General features: G+C 32.5%; 1 protein-coding gene across 2 annotated transcripts in view; it reads right to left on the reverse strand.

Moving 5' to 3' along the window:
- LOC139482357 (fibronectin type 3 and ankyrin repeat domains 1 protein-like) overlaps positions 1 to 19611 on the reverse strand; it is a 72603-nt gene extending 52992 nt beyond the window's left edge. For both annotated transcript variants that reach the window (XM_071266211.1, XM_071266210.1), the window contains exon 1: positions 19483 to 19611. The gene's annotated coding sequence lies outside the window, so the exon portion shown is untranslated. The remainder of the gene's footprint in view (positions 1 to 19482) is intronic.
- Positions 19612 to 23644: the final 4033 nt, after the last annotated feature.

Here is a 23644-nt window from a genome sequence, read left to right on the forward strand (position 1 = left end):
AATCACTATGCTGTTGAATATTAATCCTCTCAAAAAAATGTTTGAAGAAATTTTCTTTTTATTTATGAAATCTGAAATGAGAAAAATTTAACCCCCCCCCTTTTTTTTCACATCCCCGTTTCCCTTTTTCAAAACTGATATCAATTCAAATTTCTAATGGAGTTTGCAACAATAACTACTCATTTAAATACATCATAAAATATTAAGATGTAAAAAAACTGCTTGTTATCACTGAATGGTAAAGATTATTTAAATTTATCAGTTGGTAGTAAAAAGTGTATATACATTGTATATTGTATATAACAAAGATTTAAGTTGATTCTGGACAAAGAAAGATAACTCCAATTAAAAAAAATTCTTGCTATTGCACAAATAGGATATTTCTTGCTTACTATTCTGGACAAAGAAAGATAACTCTAATTAAAAAAAAATTTGCTATTTCACAATATTGTGCAATTAGATATTTCTTGCCATTGCACAATACTGTGCAATTGAAAAGACTTGCTATTGCACAATACTTAATATAATAATTTTAGATCCTGATTTGGACCAACTTGAAAACTGGGCCCATAATCAAAAATCTAAGTACATGTTTAGATTCAGCATATCAAAGAGGCCCAAGAATTCAATTTTTGTTAACATCAAACTTAGTTTAATTTTGGACCCTTTGGACTTTAATGTAGAATTTGAAATTTGAAAACAGGACCAAAAATGAAGAATCTACATACACAGTTAGATTTGGCATATCAAAGAACCCCAATGATTCAATTTTTGATGAAATCAAACAAAGTTTAATTTTGGACCCTTTGGACCTTAATGTAGACCAATTTGAAAACTGGACCAAAAAAACTTCAATAATCAAGAATCTAAGTACATTTTTAGATTCAACATATCAAAGAACCCAACCGATTCATTTTTTGTCAAAATCAAACTAAGTTTAATTTTGGACCCTTTGGACCTTAATGTAGACCAATTTGAAAACGGGACCAAAAGTTGAGAATCTACATATACAGTTAGATTCGGCATATCAAAGAACCCCAATTATTCAATTTTGATGAAATCAAACAAAGTTTAATTTTGGACCCTTTGGGCCCCTTTTTCCTAAACTGTTGGGACCAAAACTCCCAAAATCAATACCAACCTTCCTTTTATGGTCATAAGCCTTGTGTTTAAATTTCATAGATTTGTATTTACTTATACTAACATTATAGTGCGAAAACCAAGAAAAATGCTTATTTGGGTCCCTTTTTGGCCCCTAATTCCTAATCTGTTGGGTCCTAAACTCCCAAAATCAATCCCAATCTTTCTTTTGTGGTCATAAACATTGTGTTTAAATTTCATAGATTTCCATTTACTTAACTTAAGGTTATTGTGCAAAAACCAAGAAAAATGCTTATTTGGGCCCTTTATTGGCCCCTTATTCCTAAACTATTGAAACCAAAACTCCCAAAATCAATCCCAATCTTTCTTTTGTGGTCATAAACCTTGTGTCAAAATTTCATAGATTTCTATTAACTTAAACTAAAGTTATGGTGCGAAAACCAAGAAAATGCTTATTTGGGCCCTTTTTGGCCCCTTATTCCTAAAATGTTGGGACCAAAACTCCCAAAATCAATACCAACCTTCCTTTTATGGTCATAAACCTTGTGTTAAAATTTCATAGATTTCTATATACTTTTACTAAAGTTAGAGTGCGAAAACTAAAAGTATTCGGACGCCGGACGACGACGACGACGACGACGACGACGACGACGACGACGACGCTGACGCCAACGTGATAGCAATATACGACGAAAATTTTTTCAAAATTTGCGGTCGTATAAAAATTGTTGTTGCGGATGAATACCACGAGTGCGCAAGAGGGCAAGAGCGAGCGTGTAGAAAATCGAGAGGAAATCAATTCACACATTTATACACAGAAAGGTAATTATATTTCAATTATTTGATTTGGAGTAACCTTTTTAAACCGTTTGTAGCATATATTTGTCTATAATATTAACGTAGAAAAACCAGGAAAATTTAATCTGTCATAATATTAAAATAAATTATCAGGTCACGTCCCCCGCAGCCATTTTGAAAATACCAGCAGATTGGGTAGGAGTAAGAAGAACCTGCAAGGCCTTTAAAGATAAGGTTACTATTTGTGTATTTTTTATAACAACAATTTGTTTTTATAAAGATCTCAACAATTTTTTGAGTTAAATTTCTTTTCTTCGTAAATAACAAGTAGATTGATCACTTGGACACACACACGGAACTATTTTCTGTTTTTTTAAGATACTGTTTCGGATTTTCGCTCCTTCTCCGACTTAGTTTGTTGCATTAGTATATGATCCCCTTGACTGGAAAATACGTGGAATTTGTAATGACTTTGACTATGTCTATGTAAGTAATTCTAATATATAATTATTGGTTGAATTTATTGTTTATATAATACTCAGAGAAGACTTTTTCTTCTTTCTATAGAGTTGGACTCTTTTTGAGTGTATAAAGACTCTTGCTCGTGAAATCAAGAGTCTTACTTTACACTGAAATGTCAGAATTTGGGTTATTTACTGAATTACTATAGATATATTGGGAGAAACCTTACAGTTTTGGAGATATAAATATAGATTAACTGTCCTATTTTTTAAGTCTTCCTTAGCTTGTAGTATTGTATTATTTTGACCATACATGACATGTATCGCCAAAATTATATGATAATTTGATGACATACTTGTGCTTATCATTCTCTACAGCATTATTTAATTTAAATGTGTAACCATATCCATGTCAAATTTTAGTAACTTATATTAGACATTTGTTCACACATACATGCATATGTGCATATGAGAACTTGAATTGAGCAAATATGATTAGTTATATCTATGAGAAATACAATCAGTTAACTTTATCTATGAGCACCCATGAGATCTTAAATTGAGCAAATATGATCAGTTATATGTTGAGTAAAATTTGAGCTAGATCTACTCAATTGAGTTAGATATACACTTATATCAATATTGAGACTAATCTTAATGGTTATTTGAGCACACATGAGCCTATTTATACTATTGAGAGCAATATTGGGATACCCCTAGAGAAAAAAATCAGTGGAATTACACTGGAATACCACTGATATTCCATTGTAATTTCCACTGGAATTCCAGTAATTATCAATGGAATAATTTGGCTGGAATTCCACTGGAACTACATTGGCTTTCCACTGGAATTACAGTGAAAATTCCAGTGTTATTTCACTGGATTCCAGCCAAATTATTCCACTGATAATCACTGGAATTCCAGTGGAAATTACAGTGTTATTTCACTTGTATTCCAGTGGAATTCCAGCCAAATTATTCCAGTGGAATGCGAATGTAATTCCAGTGGTATTTTGCTGCAACTCCAGTGGAATAACTACAGTTCCAGTGGAATTGCTACTCTGACATATACGCCCTATTGCTGGCCTTATCACTACTTCTGAGAAACACAAAATATAGTGATTCATCATATGATCGATCTGATCATATTCAAATAAATAACATTTTTAACATCCTATCCATGAACAGAAAAATGTCCTGCATGGTTTGTACAAGTAGAATAAAAACAGTGTCTATATGGTCAGCTTAAACCGTACCCACAAACTGATTAACTAATATAAAAATTATGTGTGATATATAAACTTCTCTTCCTTTCTGTAATTCAAAACTTGCTGTCTCTGTACTTCCAACTATAAGTGCTGAATAAAGGTATTAAAATGGAGTCTGCACAAAATCTGTTTCATATCATTGCTGGCAGCTCATATTTAATCCCCTAAAAGTACAAAAATATCCACAAAGAATCAATTGTTCAAGAGGTAATGATTGTATGAAGCAATAAATTCAATAGAAACAGCATTATGCATCTTAAATTGCATTGGAAGTTTAAGTTAAACTCAAATTTAGTACACCCCCCCCCCCTTTTTAACCCTTGAAGATAAAACTGGCGACTTAGATTATTATTAACGTTTCACCAAGTTAATTTACGATGAATATTATTCACACAATTTAATTTCTACATATCAGATTATCATATATACCCATGTACCATTTACATGTCAGATTACGATATGTCTGTTATGAATGTGACAACAATATATCAATTTATCATTCTTCATTAATTTATTGTCTGCCTAAACTTTCTGATGTTTTGCTCAGATTAAAATCCTAAATGTTTTATATTGCCTCAACAAATTGTATTTCATAATCATTATATGTTAAATCAAATACTTATCTGAAAACATCTGCGTTTGGATTCTCCATTTTTGTTATCCAGCGTAATCATATGACGTCATATTTGCAAGTGCGTTTAAGTCAAGGTGTCAATCTCGTCCCATATAATATCGGCCCGAAGTTGATTCGTCCCTGTAATGGTATTTCAGTGAACTTCTCAAAACCGGTCGTCCATTGGACTACGGAAACAGACGATTTGCGGGGTTTGCCGGTTTGTAGAAATTTAAAATCACAAGAGTTACTTCCCCTTAATATGGGTGTTTGAGAATGTTTTGAAAATGTATTTCACATTCATCAAAATATACGTTTTCCTTTTTAAATTTTAGTTTTGTATATAATATCTATCTTAAAATACAGCTACAACTTCTATTTCATCTTATTTTATTTTTTTATTTTGCAGGAATAAAAAAATAAAAACACCATACATTAATGATATTTCACGAATAATTAGATAAAATGTTCTACTCTGAATGGTCGAAACGGTACCTATGATACTCATATATACGTGTGCTGTAAGTTATAAATGTGACACCTTGTCATAACGCAATAAAAAATGAGAGTTATGAAACGAAATTGACAGGTGAACAGATATTACAGCCTCGGACTATTAGGTGACCTGATTGAATTTTATTGACCGAACAATTTGTAGGTTACAGTTATACAAATGAAACAGTAATTTTAAATCATTTCAGATGACAAGGCCCATTTTTCGAGAATGAGTTATAATGATATAATTATTTAAATACAACAATACCAGCTGCTATCCGATTTCAAGGAATAACCATTTAATATACTGCAAATCTGCTGGGTCTTCTTAATTTGGCCGGTATGGTGGGAGAGGCTGTATTCAGATAAATTTCAATGTATAAGAAACAAATAAGGGTGATGCATTAAAACATTTTTGAACAGAATGGCAATTTAATTTTTTTTCTTTGCACGTTGCTGCAGAAGTTGTCATTAAAGCAACAATTAAGTTGCCTTTCAATTAAGACATCATAATTATTTTGACTAGGTACAAATGAATTGTACTGAGAATAGTCATTAGAATATAATATAAATACTTTTCTACCCCAAAAAATGGCCATCAGTATTTAAATGATAAATCATGCAACCCAACAATGTATTCCAGTGGAATTACAGTGGTAAAATTTTCAAATGTCATTATTCCAGTGGAATTACAGTGGTAACATTTTCAAATGTCATTCCAGTGGAATCACCAATCAAATTCCACTGGAATTTTTAGTTTTAAATGATTTACCAGTGGAATTCAAATGAGTCACTGTAAACCAGTGGAATTCCAGTGGAATCAACTGGTATTCCACTGGAATTCCATTGATATTTTCTATGGGGACTGCATGAGCAAACTAAGCAAATCTTTATTGAGAAAAACCTATGAGCGCTATATTTTTAAATTTGTTCTTGACAATTTTTTGTTTATTTTTAAAAAAAATATAGGGACAACAGAGTTGGTGTATGTGGGTTCGATTCCCACCCTAGGCATTCATTTATATTGGCTGGTGCAAAGCGGGCAGTTTAGCTTAGTGGCCCTACACTGACTCTGTTGTTCATATGTTTCTTAAAAAAATTCGGCGGCATCGTTCAGGTCTTGCCATCTTTATTTTTCTATTCGAAAATCAGACACAACAAAACCATTGAATAATTGTGAAAATTATACCACAGATAACTATGGTAAAACTTTAATTGTTTTTGGCATAATTAAACTTGGCTGTCATCCAAGATCTAAAAAGTTTTTATATTGATGAATTATATATATCAGATTTGGATTCTTTTGGTTACAAAACATTTTGGATGGTACATGTAGGTAGCGGCCAAATCTTTATTCCTAAAGGCTTAAAGCTTTCAGGTCTGAAAATTGCCCAAAATCATCACATTTTGACAAATTTGGAACATAAAATGTACTTTTATGAAAAGAACTGATTTATTGAGTGTTGAGACTTTTGAAATAGACCCAAATTACGAACCAAATTGAGAACTTTTTGGAGTTTTATAGTTTAGGCTATTTTGGGCAATAAGTGAAACTTGTCCTTTGAATCAGTGGTTTCACAATAACCATTATATACTAAGTATCTGTTAGAAGATAGCTCTTTCACAGTACATTGTTAAACTTAAAGATAAATATATACCGACAATGACCAATATTAATGATGGAATGAGATTATACATGTATATATACTGTTTTATATTGTTACATGTACATACATAAATGAAAATTAAAACCAAACTGTTGTCATTATTCATAAAAAAAGAAAAGGGAGGTATGATTGGTATAAATCAGACACCAGCTCTAGACAAAATGATGAAAAAGAAATAAAGCTTATAACCATACAACATTTTTACAATCAGAAAACCAGGTGCTCCGCAGGGCGCAGCTTTATACGACCGCAGAGGTCGAACCCTGAACAGTTGGGGCAAGTATGGACAAAACATTCAAGCATGATACAGCTCTGAATTTGGATTGTGATCAAATTTTTGACATTACATGGTTTTTTTTTACACAAAACAAATGCCAAGATTTTACAAATCAATTAAAGATTTCTTCTTCAAACTTTTTAAATCTAAAATTAAATAGTTGACACAGCATAGGTTTCTGACACAGAATGAATGTGGTCTAATGAACTTAAAAGGTTTTTTTTGCCTTTGAGCAAATCACTATGCTGTTGAATATTAATCCTCTCAAAAAAATGTTTGAAGAAATTTTCTTTTTATTTATGAAATCTGAAATGAGAAAAATTTAACCCCCCCCTTTTTTTTCACATCCCCGTTTCCCTTTTTCAAAACTGATATCAATTCAAATTTCTAATGGAGTTTGCAACAATAACTACTCATTTAAATACATCATAAAATATTAAGATGTAAAAAAACTGCTTGTTATCACTGAATGGTAAAGATTATTTAAATTTATCAGTTGGTAGTAAAAAGTGTATATACATTGTATATTGTATATAACAAAGATTTAAGTTGATTCTGGACAAAGAAAGATAACTCCAATTAAAAAAAATTCTTGCTATTGCACAAATAGGATATTTCTTGCTTACTATTCTGGACAAAGAAAGATAACTCTAATTAAAAAAAAATTTGCTATTTCACAATATTGTGCAATTAGATATTTCTTGCCATTGCACAATACTGTGCAATTGAAAAGACTTGCTATTGCACAATACTTAATATAATAATTTTAGATCCTGATTTGGACCAACTTGAAAACTGGGCCCATAATCAAAAATCTAAGTACATGTTTAGATTCAGCATATCAAAGAGGCCCAAGAATTCAATTTTTGTTAAAATCAAACTTAGTTTAATTTTGGACCCTTTGGACTTTAATGTAGAATTTGAAATTTGAAAACAGGACCAAAAATGAAGAATCTACATACACAGTTAGATTTGGCATATCAAAGAACCCCAAGGATTCAATTTTTGATGAAATCAAACAAAGTTTAATTTTGGACCCTTTGGACCTTAATGTAGACCAATTTGAAAACTGGACCAAAAAAACTTCAATAATCAAGAATCTAAGTACATTTTTAGATTCAACATATCAAAGAACCCAACCGATTCATTTTTTGTCAAAATCAAACTAAGTTTAATTTTGGACCCTTTGGACCTTAATGTAGACCAATTTGAAAACGGGACCAAAAGTTGAGAATCTACATATACAGTTAGATTCGGCATATCAAAGAACCCCAATTATTCAATTTTGATGAAATCAAACAAAGTTTAATTTTGGACCCTTTGGGCCCCTTTTTCCTAAACTGTTGGGACCAAAACTCCCAAAATCAATACCAACCTTCCTTTTATGGTCATAAGCCTTGTGTTTAAATTTCATAGATTTGTATTTACTTATACTAACATTATAGTGCGAAAACCAAGAAAAATGCTTATTTGGGTCCCTTTTTGGCCCCTAATTCCTAATCTGTTGGGTCCTTAACTCCCAAAATAAATACCAACCTTCCTTTTGTGGTCATAAACATTGTGTTTAAATTTCATAGATTTCCATTTACTTAACCTAAGGTTATTGTGCAAAAACCAAGAAAAATGCTTATTTGGGCCCTTTATTGGCCCCTTATTCCTAAACTATTGAAACCAAAACTCCCAAAATCAATCCCAATCTTTCTTTTGTGGTCATAAACCTTGTGTCAAAATTTCATAGATTTCTATTAACTTAAACTAAAGTTATGGTGCGAAAACCAAGAAAATGCTTATTTGGGCCCTTTTTGGCCCCTAATTCCTAAAATGTTGGGACCAAAACTCCCAAAATCAATACCAACCTTCCTTTTATGGTCATAAACCTTGTGTTAAAATTTCATAGATTTCTATTCACTTTTACTAAAGTTAGAGTGCGAAAACTAAAAGTATTCGGACGTCGGACGACGACGACGACGACGACGACGACGACGACGACGACGACGACGCAGACGCCAACGTGATAGCAATATACGACGAAAATTTTTTCAAAATTTGCGGTCGTATAAAAACTATACATAAATCAGTTAGAAATAGCCATGAAATGTCAAATGTTAAACAATATATACAAGAAAACTAATGGCCACATCAATGTACAATCGGGAAATCAAGATATACACCAAAAAATTACAAGGCCTGTTTTACAGGTTTCTTACAAAGGACCGACACATTCATATGGTAGTTGTGTTCTATATGTATAGTGCAAAATGTTCTCATTGCTAAACCAGTGGTATCCAAAGTATTAAATCCAGAACAAAGTAAAAAAAACCTAACAGTTGAAAAACTATCCAAATGTTGTGATATTCAATTAACAAAAATACCATCATTAGCAAATGGCTATCTACATATATTTACATTGTAATATTTACAATGAACCATTTAATAATTAAAAACCAATTGTTCAAAGAACAATTGAAGGTCTTTCCACAAGTGAAGATCTATTTTATTATCAAAATATTAAAAATCAATCTAAAATGTCAGTTCCTATGGCTTTATAATATAAAAATATGAATTTAAAGCAAAGGTCAAAATCTAGAACATGCAAATTACCTATGACCTTGACCTCAATTTCAAGGTCATAAACCAAGGATCTCAAATCAAAAGACCCTAGGTCTTTATTATGTATGGTTAATGAGTTATATGACTTTACGCATAATTCTAAATATAAGATGGGCAAAAACTCCTATTTATTGTTTACGCACCCTTTCAACAAAAATTTATAAGTAACGGCATGTCGCAACTAACAATTTAGTGAAAATAAGATGTAGATATGTTATAAGGTTTTGAAAATAAGTAAAAATAAGCCAAAATAAAAAATTAAGAATATGACCTTGACCCTTGACCTTGACCTAATTTTCATTTTTTTTGGACCAAGGATCTCAAATTAAAAGACCCTAGGTCTCTATCACTTATGGTTTACCAGTTAGAAATGCAAATCACTTATATCAAATACATAAGGGGGAATAACTCTCATATGGAGTATCAGGATAGCTTCGGTTAAAACTAAACTCCGAATCCTGAAGATGTAACGAGCAATTTGGTAAAATAAATTTGTTGTAATCTTTTACAGTTGCGAAGGAGTAGTGGCCACAAGAAAAACAGTGTTTGGGGAGATAACTCTTACTGCACGGTTGTCAGTTTTAAAGCGTATAAACTATACGATATCATATTCCTAATATCTAAGCGACATCTTTTGAAACAACAAAATTACGCAAGAAAAAAAATTAGGCGGAAGAAAAAAAAAATAATAATCAGAACAAAATCAATAGGTCTTTCCACGGAAAGGTGGAAAGACCTTATTAGAAAACAGAACCTACAATGTACATGTATAGCTGCTAATTTAATAAAAAATATAATGGATAAATGATTGACTGTGTTACAATAAAACCAAGATACAAATGTAACTCAGTGAAGCTATTTATGAACATTTAAAGAGTTTGTGTTGACTGCAACAAAAATCTAGAATAAGGGATAGTAATCTTGCTGTGTTAACATCCATTTAATTAGCAATTGATCCCAAAGCTAAATGTTTCAGAAAAAAGACCTGGATACTACATGTACAAACATTGTTAATTAATGCCATTTGTAGAGCAGGATTTGCTTACCCATCCGGAGCACCTGAGATCACCTGTTTTGGTGGGGTTCGTGTTGCTCAGTCTTTAGTTTTCTATGTTGTTTCTAGTGTACTTTTATTTGTATGCATGTCTTTTTCAGTTTTAGTCATGGAATTGTAAGTTTATTTTCCATTTATGAGTTTGCTGTTCATCTGGTATCTATAGCCCCAAAGTTTCCCCTGGGTCAATAATTTTTTTCGCCACCTCTTTCGCCAAAACAATATATTTTTCCCCACTTTATTTTTTAATTAGCCACAATATTACAATTTATCTGTTTTGATATGATTGTCTTGAACCTCTTTTTCATAGTTCAGTGAGTGACTATATAGCTACTCGAAGAATTGTTTGCTATGTTGATTCTCTATTATAAGTTATACGCTAACGATTTTTGTATGTGTGCATATATATGGTCATAATGCCAATCTAACAGTTCTCATTTGACCAAGTAATCATTGATAATTCACAAAGTTAAGTTTCCTAGTTCAAGTCAGTATCTCAGATATGATAGCATATTATATTTAATATTTGTACTATATTGAATGGTGAACATATCTGTCTGGTAGGTATAATATAAACACCTGTCATTTATCAATAATTCAACACAACTTGAGGTCCTCTGATGTTCAGTACTTCAGTACTTTGATTTAAATTGCCATTGTTTCCTTATTTAAACAATTATTTGAATTACAGGCAACAGTTCCTAGATCCCCAACGTGTGTTCTTCGATTTGTGCTATTAAAATACCAGTCTAAAGATTTTTTTTTTGTTTTTTCTTATTCAGTTATTGCCAAAAACTAGACTTTTTCAGATATTGTCTCATATGATGGAGCCGTCGAAGGGAGCTGGCAGACCTTTCACGCTCAGCACTTGTAACTGGTGGGTCTCACTAATTAGCGACAACAAGCGTCAAGAAGCGACAACAAGCGTCAACAAGCGACAAGAAGCGACAACAAGAATTATTTTAGCGACAACAAGAGACAAGAAGACTATTTAGAGACAATAAAACATTTTTTTTTTATTAGAAAAAAAAAGAAATTTGTATTTAATGGTTTTTTTTAAATATACGAGCAGATATGTCTAATTAAAATGTTTTATTATATTGGTAGATGAAGAAATTTAACATTTGTGAAGAAGAAAGAGATTGAGCTTCTTTTTTTAATTTTAAATATGAAGAATATGTATAAGATAATGCACGGGGGGGGGGGGGGGGTTAACTTCCTATTATTGGGTATACGGGGATGTGCCAAAAATATGGGTCATAATTTTGCGAGATTTTATATAAAAATGACCCTCCTTTTTAATGACATCCTATATTAAAATGCATTTACGTTTGATAATTGTATATTGATTTGGGGTATGATCTACATATCATATATAAATATGCTATTGATATGTGCACCAAACGATGTCAATTCATATATAAAAACTTAAGGGTAGCTGGTATATTTATGAATTATGAGTGATGATGAGTTAGTGCTTACAGAGACATATAATATGTATTATATGTCTCTGGTGCTTATATAAGCATGGGTCAAATATTGTATATAAGTATATGTCATTCTTTCTTAAATATTTATATAACTATAGGTACTGAATTTCAGTGAATGTTATATTAAAATGGGTACGTTTTTTGAGACAAAAATGGCACACCCCTACCAAAAAAATATCGAAGCTACCCCCCCCCCCCCCCCCCCCTTTTCCCCGTGAGATAATGTATGTATCTGTTTTCATCAAAGAATGAATAAACGAATGGCGATATATATGGAGCGGGCATAATGGAATATAATATTTTGATTCTAACAGTATAATTCATTGTTTTAAAAAACAAATTATAAGATAAATAATATGTTCTAAACAAAGGAAAAGCAAGGATTTGTATAGTACTATACAAATCCTTGGGAAAAGTAATCTCATAATACAATAATTAAACGTAATAGTCCAGGCAATCTATGAAAAACGTTAAACTAATTGCAACAGAATATATTATTGCTTTAATGTTGTCAGATGACTGCCATATAAAACATATAAAAAGTCTTTGAAAATCAAAAATGTATAAAGGGGTCAATTCGGGGGGTCCAATTTATGGATTTTGGCTTGCAGATATTGACACCAAAAGATCGCCATACACACAAAGGGAGACAACTACAACAACAAGATTTTTAGTGTCAGTACAAACGATATAGTTGATTTATTCTGCAAAACTTATAATGCAATGTGAACAAAGACTTCAATTGATGGTAAGTATCTCTATATAAATTATTATACGAGTTACAACCTGTACAACAACGGTAGAAGCAAGAATCGGCAAAAGTAAACATTCCCGAGTGACGTCACAACGCCGGTTTTTTACATGTTATTTTCGGTCTTTTTCAAGGAACTAATCTTAACTTTTTTATATGAAATACACATATTTATAAAAATAAATGTATGTTTTAATATGTTGAACCCATTTATACGTTTTATTTCCAAAAAAGTAACAATTCTACATACGTCCTTGTCAAAATTTAAAAACTATGGAACGCCATTCGGGACAAAAAACTAACAGTTATAAAATATATACGGATTAGTAAAGTTGCATGAATTTGATCAAATTTGAGTTACTGCAACAAAAAATAAGAACTTTTAGAAAAATATAAATGCATTTGTGTAATCCTGATGCCAAAAAATAATAAAAAACAAATAAAAATAAAAATATTTCAAAATAAATAAGCAAATTGGAAATTACAAAATTATTTTTCTTTTGCAGATTATATTGATGAATTGAATGACATATAAGCAAAATTAATGCAGTATCATGTATGCCACGATGAGATATAATCCAACAGAGATTTAAAAGTTTTAAGGTAATTTATAACGAATCGTAGAGTTACATGTACACTGCACAAATATTTGATTTACAGTAAATATACGTATATTAGTATTGAAAAATCAATAACCAGTCTCATTATTGAAAAGATAATCTTATAGCCACGAGAGCCGGTCGTTTTAAATAACTGCCAGGTAAAACAAAGACTCATAGAGTATACAAGTTATTTTTCTAGTTTCATAAATCACAAATCGTAAAGATTAATTCTAATACACAGTGATCTAGTGATGGCCGTATACATACTAAACATTATTATTAAGAAATATGATTTGTACTTTCTACTGTTTAAGGGTATATATTTTTATACTTGCAGGTATCAGTGGCTGTTATGGAAAAATGCATCATATGCCTTAAAGATGACGATACATCATCATTAGTCAAGTTACGTGAAAAAGGAAGCCAAGGAATAAATAAAGCGAGTAGAGAAAGAGAGGGTCAGATACTAGCTTCTGCAGGACAGTTTGTCCACCAGGAATGTAGAAAATCATATACAAACCCAACAGAAATCACAAAAACCAAAAGGCAGCAAAATATACTACAGGAATCTAATATACCGACTCTACGATCAAAATCAAATTTCAGTCATAAAGATCATTGCTTATTCTGTGGGAAAGAGGCACAGCTAAAAAGCAAATTAAAAGGAAACGATGTTTTTCCTGTCCGAACAGATGATTTCCAGAAGAGGATTGAACAAGTATGCAATGACAGAGATGATGAGTGGGCAGTTGAAGTACGGGGAAGATTAGAATGTGTTGGCGATCTTCATGCTGCAGATGCATTATACCATCAAACCTGCAGTGTTAACTTCAGAACCAGTAAGAAGATTCCAAAAGCATTTTCACCAGACAGCAAAGGAAAGGAAAATAACTACCAGGGAAGACCAGCAGCTTATGGTGAACAATTCCTAAAAATTGTAGATTATCTCAAACAGCACGAGGATGAACAGATAACTATTGCAGAGCTGGTTAATAAAATGAACGAGTTATGTGGAGAACAGGCATACAGCTCAGTTTATATGAAGAAAAAACTGAGAAACCATTTTGGAGAAAATATTATCATAACAGATATTTGTGGGAAAATTAGCGTTGTTACGTTGAGAGATACAGCATCCTGTGTTTTGCAAGAGTTTTACCACAGACCAACATATCAAAATCCAGACGATGAAAAAAAAGCCATAATAGATGCTGCTGCAAAACTAATCAAAAGTGACATCAGATCTTTGAAAGGGGACAAGGAAAATTATCCATTGGCATCAGATGTATCATCACTGAAATCAAATTTGCAATATGTACCCGAGAGCTTAAGCTATCTACTAGAAACAATGTTTGCTGAAAAGGACTCCAAAATGAAAATTGCTTCTATTGGACAGGCAATAGTTCAGGCATCAAGACCCCGTGTACTTATTGCTCCTTTGCAAATTGGTCTTGGCATTCAACTTCATCACAACTTTGCATCCCGTTTTCTGGTTTCTACTTTAAACAATTTAGGATTTTGCTCATCTTATCAAGAAATTCAAAAATTTGAATCAAGTGCTGCTTTAACACAAGGAGATGACATCCCTGGCGAAATATGTAATAGTTTTATTCAATTTGTAGCTGACAACGTAGACCATAATGTGAGAACACTCGATGGCAATAACACATTTCATGGAACGGGAATCATAGCCGGCATTACACCAGGCACTAAGCGAACAGCCCCTATACCTAGAATATCTGTTTCATCTGATGATATCAACTCAATAGCAAAGGTTAATATTCAGTATTACAAACCTCAAAACGACTTTATGACAAAGCTAAATTTTTCAGAGCTTAGGGAATTAAGGGGAATGGACAAGACTGCATGTCTGGATTTACTGTCACTGGTGGTATGGCCCTTAAAGAATCCAACACCAGGTTGGTCAGGTATAATGCAGATGATACATAAGGGAGAATACCCAGGCAAGTCAACAGTTGTTTTTCTACCTATGATAGATATGAATTCAAGCGATATGTCATGCATATACTCAACTCTACTCTTTGTTTCAAATCAAGCACATCGTTACAACAGAACACCAGTATTGACATTCGATCAGCCCTTGTATTGGAAAGCCCTGACAATAATTCAAAATGAACATCCAAATAGTCAGTTGAAGTCTGTAGTATTGCGTTTAGGAGCGTTTCATACAGAAATGAGTTTCTTAGGTTGCATTGGTCACATTATGAGGAGTTCGGGGCTTCAGGAAATTCTGGAACTTATATATGCACCAAATGCAGTTACACACATGCTAAGTGGTAAAGCTGTAGCTCGTGCCATTAGAGGACATATGCTAGTTGACACTGCCTTACACAGCCTTCTTGTATCTAAAATTTTCAACTTTGATTTCCCAGCAGACGAAAATGATGTTAGTGTTGACGACATCTTATCTAAGGCAGCCGACGTATATACAGAATTGTTGGAAGGAACACTGTCCATATCTTCTGCATGTGATAGTGCTGTACTTCAGAGCATCAAAGAAACAATTCACAGACCACTTGAAGAAATGAAGAAAAATCGAACCTCTAAATTATGGCTTCAGTATACAGAAATGATGCAGATCCTTAGACAGTTTATCAAAGCAGAACGGACTGGCGATTGGGAATTGCATTTAAAAAGTGTTAAAGATATGCTGCCTTATTTGGCTGCCTCTGGCCACAACTTGTATACTAAATCTGCGTATGTGTATCTAATGATGATGCAACAACTTGAAATAGATCATCCGGAAGTTTTTGCTGCTTTCAAAGATGGCCATCATGTTATGAGACGTAGCGACAGATATTGGGCAGGATTGTCATCAGATCTAATGATTGAGCAAGTGCTCATGAGGAGTGTAAAAACAGCAGGAGGACTGACACGTGGCCGTGGAATGGGTGAAAGTCAGAGATCACAGTGGCTTTTGTCCATGCCCGCTTGTGCAGACATGAATCAAGCTATTCAAGAGCTCACAGGAGTAGGTTACTACACAAGTGATCAGCACAAGGAAGAATCAATTGCACGTCAAAAACGAGACAGAGAAGACATCATGTCAATTCTAACATTTATGAAAGAACGCAGTCCATTCACCGGAGACAGTTCACTGCGAAATATTGAAACTGGAGTAACAGCTGATAGCTCTGTTAATGTAGACAACTCAAAAGATGTGGGGACAGCGATAATAGAATCTCTCGTTGGGCAAAATGTCATTGACTATACTTTCAAGAAAAAAAATCAAGTAATAACTTTAAATAGCAAAACTAGTATCAAAGTAGACGGGGAATTAATACAAGTCGACCCACAGCTTCTGTTTCAAAGATGCACCACCATAGCTAATGGACTATTTGAAGACATATCAGAAATATTCAAATATGAACTCTGTAGTGTTCCATCTTCGTTATTTGACAATAATGGCTTACCAAGACAGGCAAATAAATCGATTCTAGCAGACTCAATTTGGGACTTTGATGGATGCGGATGTTTGGAAACTGGCATAAATGTTCACCATGTATTAGATGGTGGGTCTCTCATACATCGCATACCTTGGACAAAGGGAAACGCATTCAATAGTATTTGTCAAGCATATATTGATTACGTTAAAAGCCACTACTCTCAAGCAACTATTGTATTTGATGGTTATCCAGATGTACCTACTGTCAAAGACATTACTCACATACGACGATCAAAAGGATGTATTTCTCCCAAAATAAATTTCTCGGCTGAAATGCCCTGTAAAACAAAAAAGGATGCATTCTTGTCAAATGAAGAGAACAAACAACGATTTATCAACCTGCTAAGTGCAAAATTTGAGGCAAGTAATTATGCAGTAGTCCATGCCTTTGACGATGCCGACTTGAATATCGTTCAGACAGCAGTCTCAATTTCGGAAGAACAACATGTTGTAGTTATAGGTGAAGACACAGATTTGCTTGTTTTACTTTGCTATCATGCCATGATGCACAACAAAAACGTTTTTTTCAAGTCAGAACCGAAGCAAAGTATTCAAAAGATCCGAATATGGGATATCAAAAAGACAAAGAAGCATTTGGGTGAAGCTATATGTCGGTTGTTGCCGTTTATACATGCATTTAGTGGGTGCGACACGACATCACGAGTGTTTGGGTTAGGAAAAGGAGCACTATTGAAAAAAGTTAAATCATCTGCATACTTACAAGATCAATCACAGCTTTTCCTTCAGAAATCAAGTAAAGATCAGGTTGTCAAAGCTGGAGAAGAGATTTTAGTTGATTTGTACGGCGGTGTTCAGTCAGTAGAAGGCTTAGATTTACTTCGATACAGGAAATTTGCGTCAAAGGTCGTTGTAGGGAACGTTTTTGTACAAGTTCACACTCTGCCGCCAACATCGGATGCAGCTAAACTACATAGCATGAGAACTTTCTATCAGACACAAATTTGGATCGGAGAAGGACATGATTTAGATCCTAACCAATGGGGTTGGTATACATCAGAGAATAAACTTATGCCTGTTAGATGTTTATTACCACCGGCACCCCAAAAACTGCTGAAAGTAATACGATGTAACTGCAAACAGAACTGTGATTCAAGAAGATGTTCGTGTCGAAAACATGGAATCGACTGTTCTGCTAGTTGCGGCGAATGTCGTGGCATTAACTGTTCAAATTCCAGCATAGTAACACAAAGTGATTTGGATGATGTTTAGAATTTCTTTTGTTGCGTATGGGAAATGGCTATGACTAAGATTTTAAACAACGAAAAAAGTGTTATATAAACAGGTTAAAGAACTAGACATGTCACTTTTAATATGAACTATGGTATGGACATTGTCTCATGAATGTGTGGCTGATATTGTTTTTTTTCTCTCCAACTTCTTTTCAATATATCTATAAAGTTAGAATAACTGGCTGTTAAAAAAATATAATTGCAAATGTTTTGGTTTTTTTTGCAACTAGAATTAAAAGTAATAATTTAACATTTTTTCATGATTTTTTTTATGAACATCTAATTTTGACATGTGTTATATTTTTATGTCATCTATTCACTATTTGAAATTTTTGTTATAGGCAGGCAATTCAATTAACAGATAACAAATAGCAGCATTATTTTTATTGACTAGTACTTAATTTAAGCATTCCAGTGAATTGTAGCTTTCATTGAAAAAAAATGTTATTTTCGATGAAAAATTTGTAATTTTCAAAGAAAAATTTGTAATGTTCAATGAAATTTGCATTTTGAACTCAAATTATGGACCACAATTTTATAGTTTATCATATAATGCCTTTTATATTTATAACTCAATTAAAAAGGAACAATACAAATCCAAAAACACAAAAAGTTTCATTGATGTACTGCCAAATTAATTATTTAAAGCATATTTCCAGTTTTCCTGGATTTTTCCGTAAAAACTCCTATTTTTACCCCAAAAAAACGTTATTGACATATATATGTCCTTTCTTGCTATAACTAATTTCTTTTTGTATCATTGTCAATTGAATCACACACTGTTTTGAATGATTTTACTGCAAAATAAACTTGTTCTGGTCTATTTCCAGTTTTCAGCGATTTTTCTCTAAAAACCTGTATTTTACCCCAAAAATATCGTTTTTCCGCACTTCAGATTTTGCAAGACTTTTGATATGTGATAGAGGCCATATTAACCTTTAAAATGAGACCAAATTTCTTTCTGTTGCAATTTGTTTAAGGTTGAGCTATTTTTGGGGTAGAATGACTGGACTAAATACTGGCTGTTATTCATAATAGATGATAAAATATTATGTAAATAATGTTTCATTTTTTTCTATCAATTTTAACTTTCTTGTCGCTAAAATTATTTTCTTTTGCATATTCTTTTAATATTTATTGCAATAATTTATTTTAATTAAAAAAAAATGTTTTCTTGCCGCTAAATAGTTTCTTGTCGCCGCTAAAATAATTCTTGTTGTCGCTTCTTGTCGCTTGTTGACGCTTGTTGTCGCTAAAATTGTTGTTGTCGCTAATTAGTGAGACCGTAACTGGTGAAGTATACGCCAATTTGAGTAAAGTGTAGATATTCGGGTGTACACAGCAATGCATCACAGTTCTTGATAGCTGTTGCACATGAATCTGGGATAACACTATCAGAATCAAGTACATTATGAAGAATACAATCCTTGTACCGTTGGTATTCCTCTTCTACAAGAACTTCAGACATTTCTGCATCTTATTATTAATAATTTGCTTTTCATGAAAAGTTGGCAGTACTGTATGAGCAAGTCATCTTTTTACAAGGGTCTATAAAGTATGTAATATAAATAATAAAATTTACCTTTTAAGAATGACGCCTGAAAATGTTCCTATATTAATTACGTGTCGATTCAGTGATCATCTCCCCAAACACTGTGGCCACTTCTCCTTCGCAACCGTAAAAGATGAACCACCCACTGTTTCTCAGAAATGGATATCAAAACGAGACAGTTGAAAAAAGTTCAAAGTTGTTTATTTCCTATGACGGGCACCTGAAGGGGCACGATGACAACAATACATCATCAAAGTAATAACACATATAAAACATGATAAACATAATTATATATGTTGACTCTGGAGATATGGAGGATGACATTCATTTCAATCTATTTCGATGTTTAAAATTTAGTGATGACGGCATTCATCTATTTCTAATAATTACTCATCTAAATAACTAAAAGTTGCCCCAATTTTCTAAGCCTTAACTCAATGGCTTAAAAACACAGAAGATAAGTAATTTTTTACCGCTGCTGGTAAATTTATTTCTAACAATTGTAAATGGTGTGGCTTTCTAATGGGTCTTCAATGCAGCGAGAAACTCCCACACCCGGAAGAGTCCTCCAGCTGGCCCCTAAACAAATATGTAACTAGTTCAGTGATAATTATACTACCGATAGAAATGTCGCAATTTTGTATCAAACTTGCAAAATAGACCAAGGACGTATAACTAACACATACATGAGGGGGGCAAGGGGGGTCCCAATAACAGCAAAACAGCAAATTGATTTGGCTTATAACAGATAACAAGGAATTAAAATAGACAAAAACAGATAACAGTAAATGAAATATTAAAATTAGTCGGGTCATTGACAGATCCAGTATTTCTTATTACGGGTTTTATCCTTTGAAATGCATTCCATTTTCTATGAACATGTTCTTAAAATTATGTATCTAGAATGTATTCACTACTCAGTATATTTTTATATGCTCGTTTACGGGACGTATTATGGAATACTGTTGTCTGTCTGTCGTCAACATGTCAAACATTAACAACACTCTTTAACCAATTTGCATAAAACTTTGGAAAAATGTTTATATCTATTGACGTGAGCTCCCCTTCGTTTTTTGATAAATTTCAGATTTAAAGCTTTTGAGTAATGGGGTTTTATTTAATAAAAATGTTTTTTTTTCAGTTTTCATAATATCTCAAAAATCCTTTCACGCACGGAATTTTGGTGAATTATTTATATCTATTGACATGAGTGTAATATTGTAACTTTCATTCATTCATAAATATCTATACAGTTCAGAGTTCACGCACGTGTTGTGTTGATGGACATAGCAGATAAGGTCGCGTCGTATTGCTTTATGTATTTGTGTTGATTACTTAGCTCTAGTATTATATTAAAGTATGTTAATCAGTACACATGGCTTGTCTCTTAGTTAATATATACTAGAACACACCCGCGAAATCGCGGGCATTCAAAGCGTAGTTTAAAGTATGTAAAGTGTTGTTGGAAGAATTTTGTAAAATATTTAATGACTGGAGAATTTCAGCAAAAGTATCATAAGTCATAGGTTATTGGGGACAGGAAAATGTTTTTTTTTATCCCTCCTCCTTTATTTGCAATAATCCCATTTTTTGGTTTTCTATCAATTTCAATATGAACATACATTTAGTATGTTATGAACATTCAAGTAAGGAGCCTGTAATTCAGTGGTTGTTGTTTGTTTATGTGTTACATATTTGTTTTTCGTTCATTTTTTTGTACATAAATAAGGCCGCTAGTTTTCTGGTTTGAATTGTTTTACATTGTCAGTTCGGGGCCTTTTAAAGCTGAGTATGGGCTTTGCTCGTTGTTGAAGGTCGTATGGGCTTTGTTCGTTGTTGAAGGTCGTACGGTAACCTATAATTGTTAATATCTGTGTCATATTGGTCTCTTGTGGAGAGTTGTCTCAACATGGCAATCATACCACATCTTCTTTTTTTGTTATCAATGATTTTTGTAAAAGATTTAATGACTGGAGAATTTCAGAAAAGGTATCAAAAGTTCACATGAATATTTTTAGCGCTTATCTGTATATTATGAACATGCATTACTATATATAGTGAACATGTATTTACTTTACTAATCGATCCATAGTGGTCATTGATATAGTAAACAGACCCTCTCTATTTAATAAACTCTGTGACTGCCGTGGATAGTAAACTTGAAAATGATAGCAGATAGAATTCTGAAAATACAATATTCGTTCAAAGTACAGAAAAACGCAAACCGGAAGTCTAATCTTACTTAAAATTTCGTCCAATGACGGGACAATATCCGGATGCTTTTTTCTCGTTTTTCTCCAAAAATAAGTCAATCTGAATAATCATATGAATGGATGACAAATGGCACTATGCACTGTACCTATAGGAGTGGTAGACTCCTTAATGAAAATTTTAATGTAGGAAATAATTCTATTGAATGTGTTAAACAATACAAATATCTTGGCATAGTCATCCAAAATACTGGAAACTTTAATGAAGCCAGGAAACAATTATTCCAAAAAGGTCAAAAGGCCAGTTTTAAACTTTATAAAGATTTGAAATCATCTAATCCTCCTATTAAAACTCTTTTGCATTTATTTGAACACTGTATACAGCCAATTGTAACTTATGGTTGTGAAAATTGGGGTGTTATTAACATTACTTCTAAAAGGAAAAATTTGTCCCTTTATGACATATTTAAAGATTGGGAGTTTGAGAAGCTAAATTTAAAATTTTGTAAGTATATTATTGGTGTTACAAAGATGTGCACAAATGTAGCAGTCCTGTCTGAATTGGGTAGATATCCTCTTTATATAAATTTGCTAACACATATGTTTATGTATTGGCATAGACTAGAGAATTCTCCATCTGATTTATTGAAAAATGCTTATGCTGAGTTAAAAATGATAGAAAGTAAAGGTCAAACCAGTTCCAATAATTCATGGCTCTCTAATATCATTTTCTATAGTAAAAAATTGGGTATTGACCTAAATATATGTAAAAATCTAGGAAAAAATAAATTTAAAAACTTATTGAAAAAACAGCTCAAATCAAATTTTCAAAATGATTGGGAGAAAATGTGAGATTTTTATTTACAGAATCAAGGCAAATTGGACACTTATTTTTCATTCAAAAAGTCATTTGACTATGAAAATTATTTAGATTTAAAGCACCCACAAAAACATTTATTAACAAAATACAGACTTAGCAATCACTGTTTAAGAATAGAAACTGGCAGACATGAACGAATTACCAATGTATGTGGTAAATATGAAATATTACCTCGACATGAGAGGATATGTTTATATTGTAATACAAATTGTATTGAAAATGAAATGCACTTTCTTCTGGAATGCCCTATTTACAATAACCTCAGAAGAGATATCACTGATTATATAAAAAAATACCCCAGTTTAGATAGTTTAAATATAAATGATCTTTTTTCATGGATCATGATTAATGAAGATAGCAGATTTCTATCTATTTTATGTGCATACCTGGATAAAGGCCTGCAACTAAGAAAATCAGAAAATTAGTCAGATACTCTAAAATATATCAAAATTATCTCCCCTTGACCACTGATCCTTTCTTCATGCATTTGAATTTCAATTATTATTTTATGTTTCTTTAATCACTCTGTAATGTTTATGTCATGTTGTAATTAATGTTATGCTCTTAATGGGCCCTTTAATTTGGAAAATAAAAATATTGTATTGTATTGTATTGTATAGGATACAGAGGCGTGTTGATCAATTAATTGTGGAAAGAAGAGAAGCGACACCCAAAATGAGGTCTTCTCGTTTAAAAGTATAGATAGGCTACAAACGTTACATTGGCGACGAGGATAAAAACAAAAGTTGGAAATGTTAAAAATGTATTTCTATGGATTTAATAATTAGTGACACTGATAATCAAACCATGGCTGCATCTTTACCAATTTTTCCGAGTTTTCCGGTACATGATAATAATGCTGAAATAAGGTGGCGTAAATGGATAAGTAGACTAGAGAATTTATTCATCGGTTTAAACATAAAGGACAGCAAACGACAAAGAGCACTCTTGTTACATTACGCTGGAGAAGATGTTAACGAAGTCTTTGATACCCTTGACAATACAGGAGAAGACTTTGCTGCCGCTAAACACAAGTTAACCGCTTACTTTGCTCCGAAAAAGAATACGGAATATGAAATCTACAAATTTAGACAAGCCAAAC

The sequence above is a fragment of the Mytilus edulis genome, chromosome 7 (assembly GCF_963676685.1).
Source record: "Mytilus edulis chromosome 7, xbMytEdul2.2, whole genome shotgun sequence".
Classification (NCBI taxonomy): domain Eukaryota; kingdom Metazoa; phylum Mollusca; class Bivalvia; order Mytilida; family Mytilidae; genus Mytilus; species Mytilus edulis.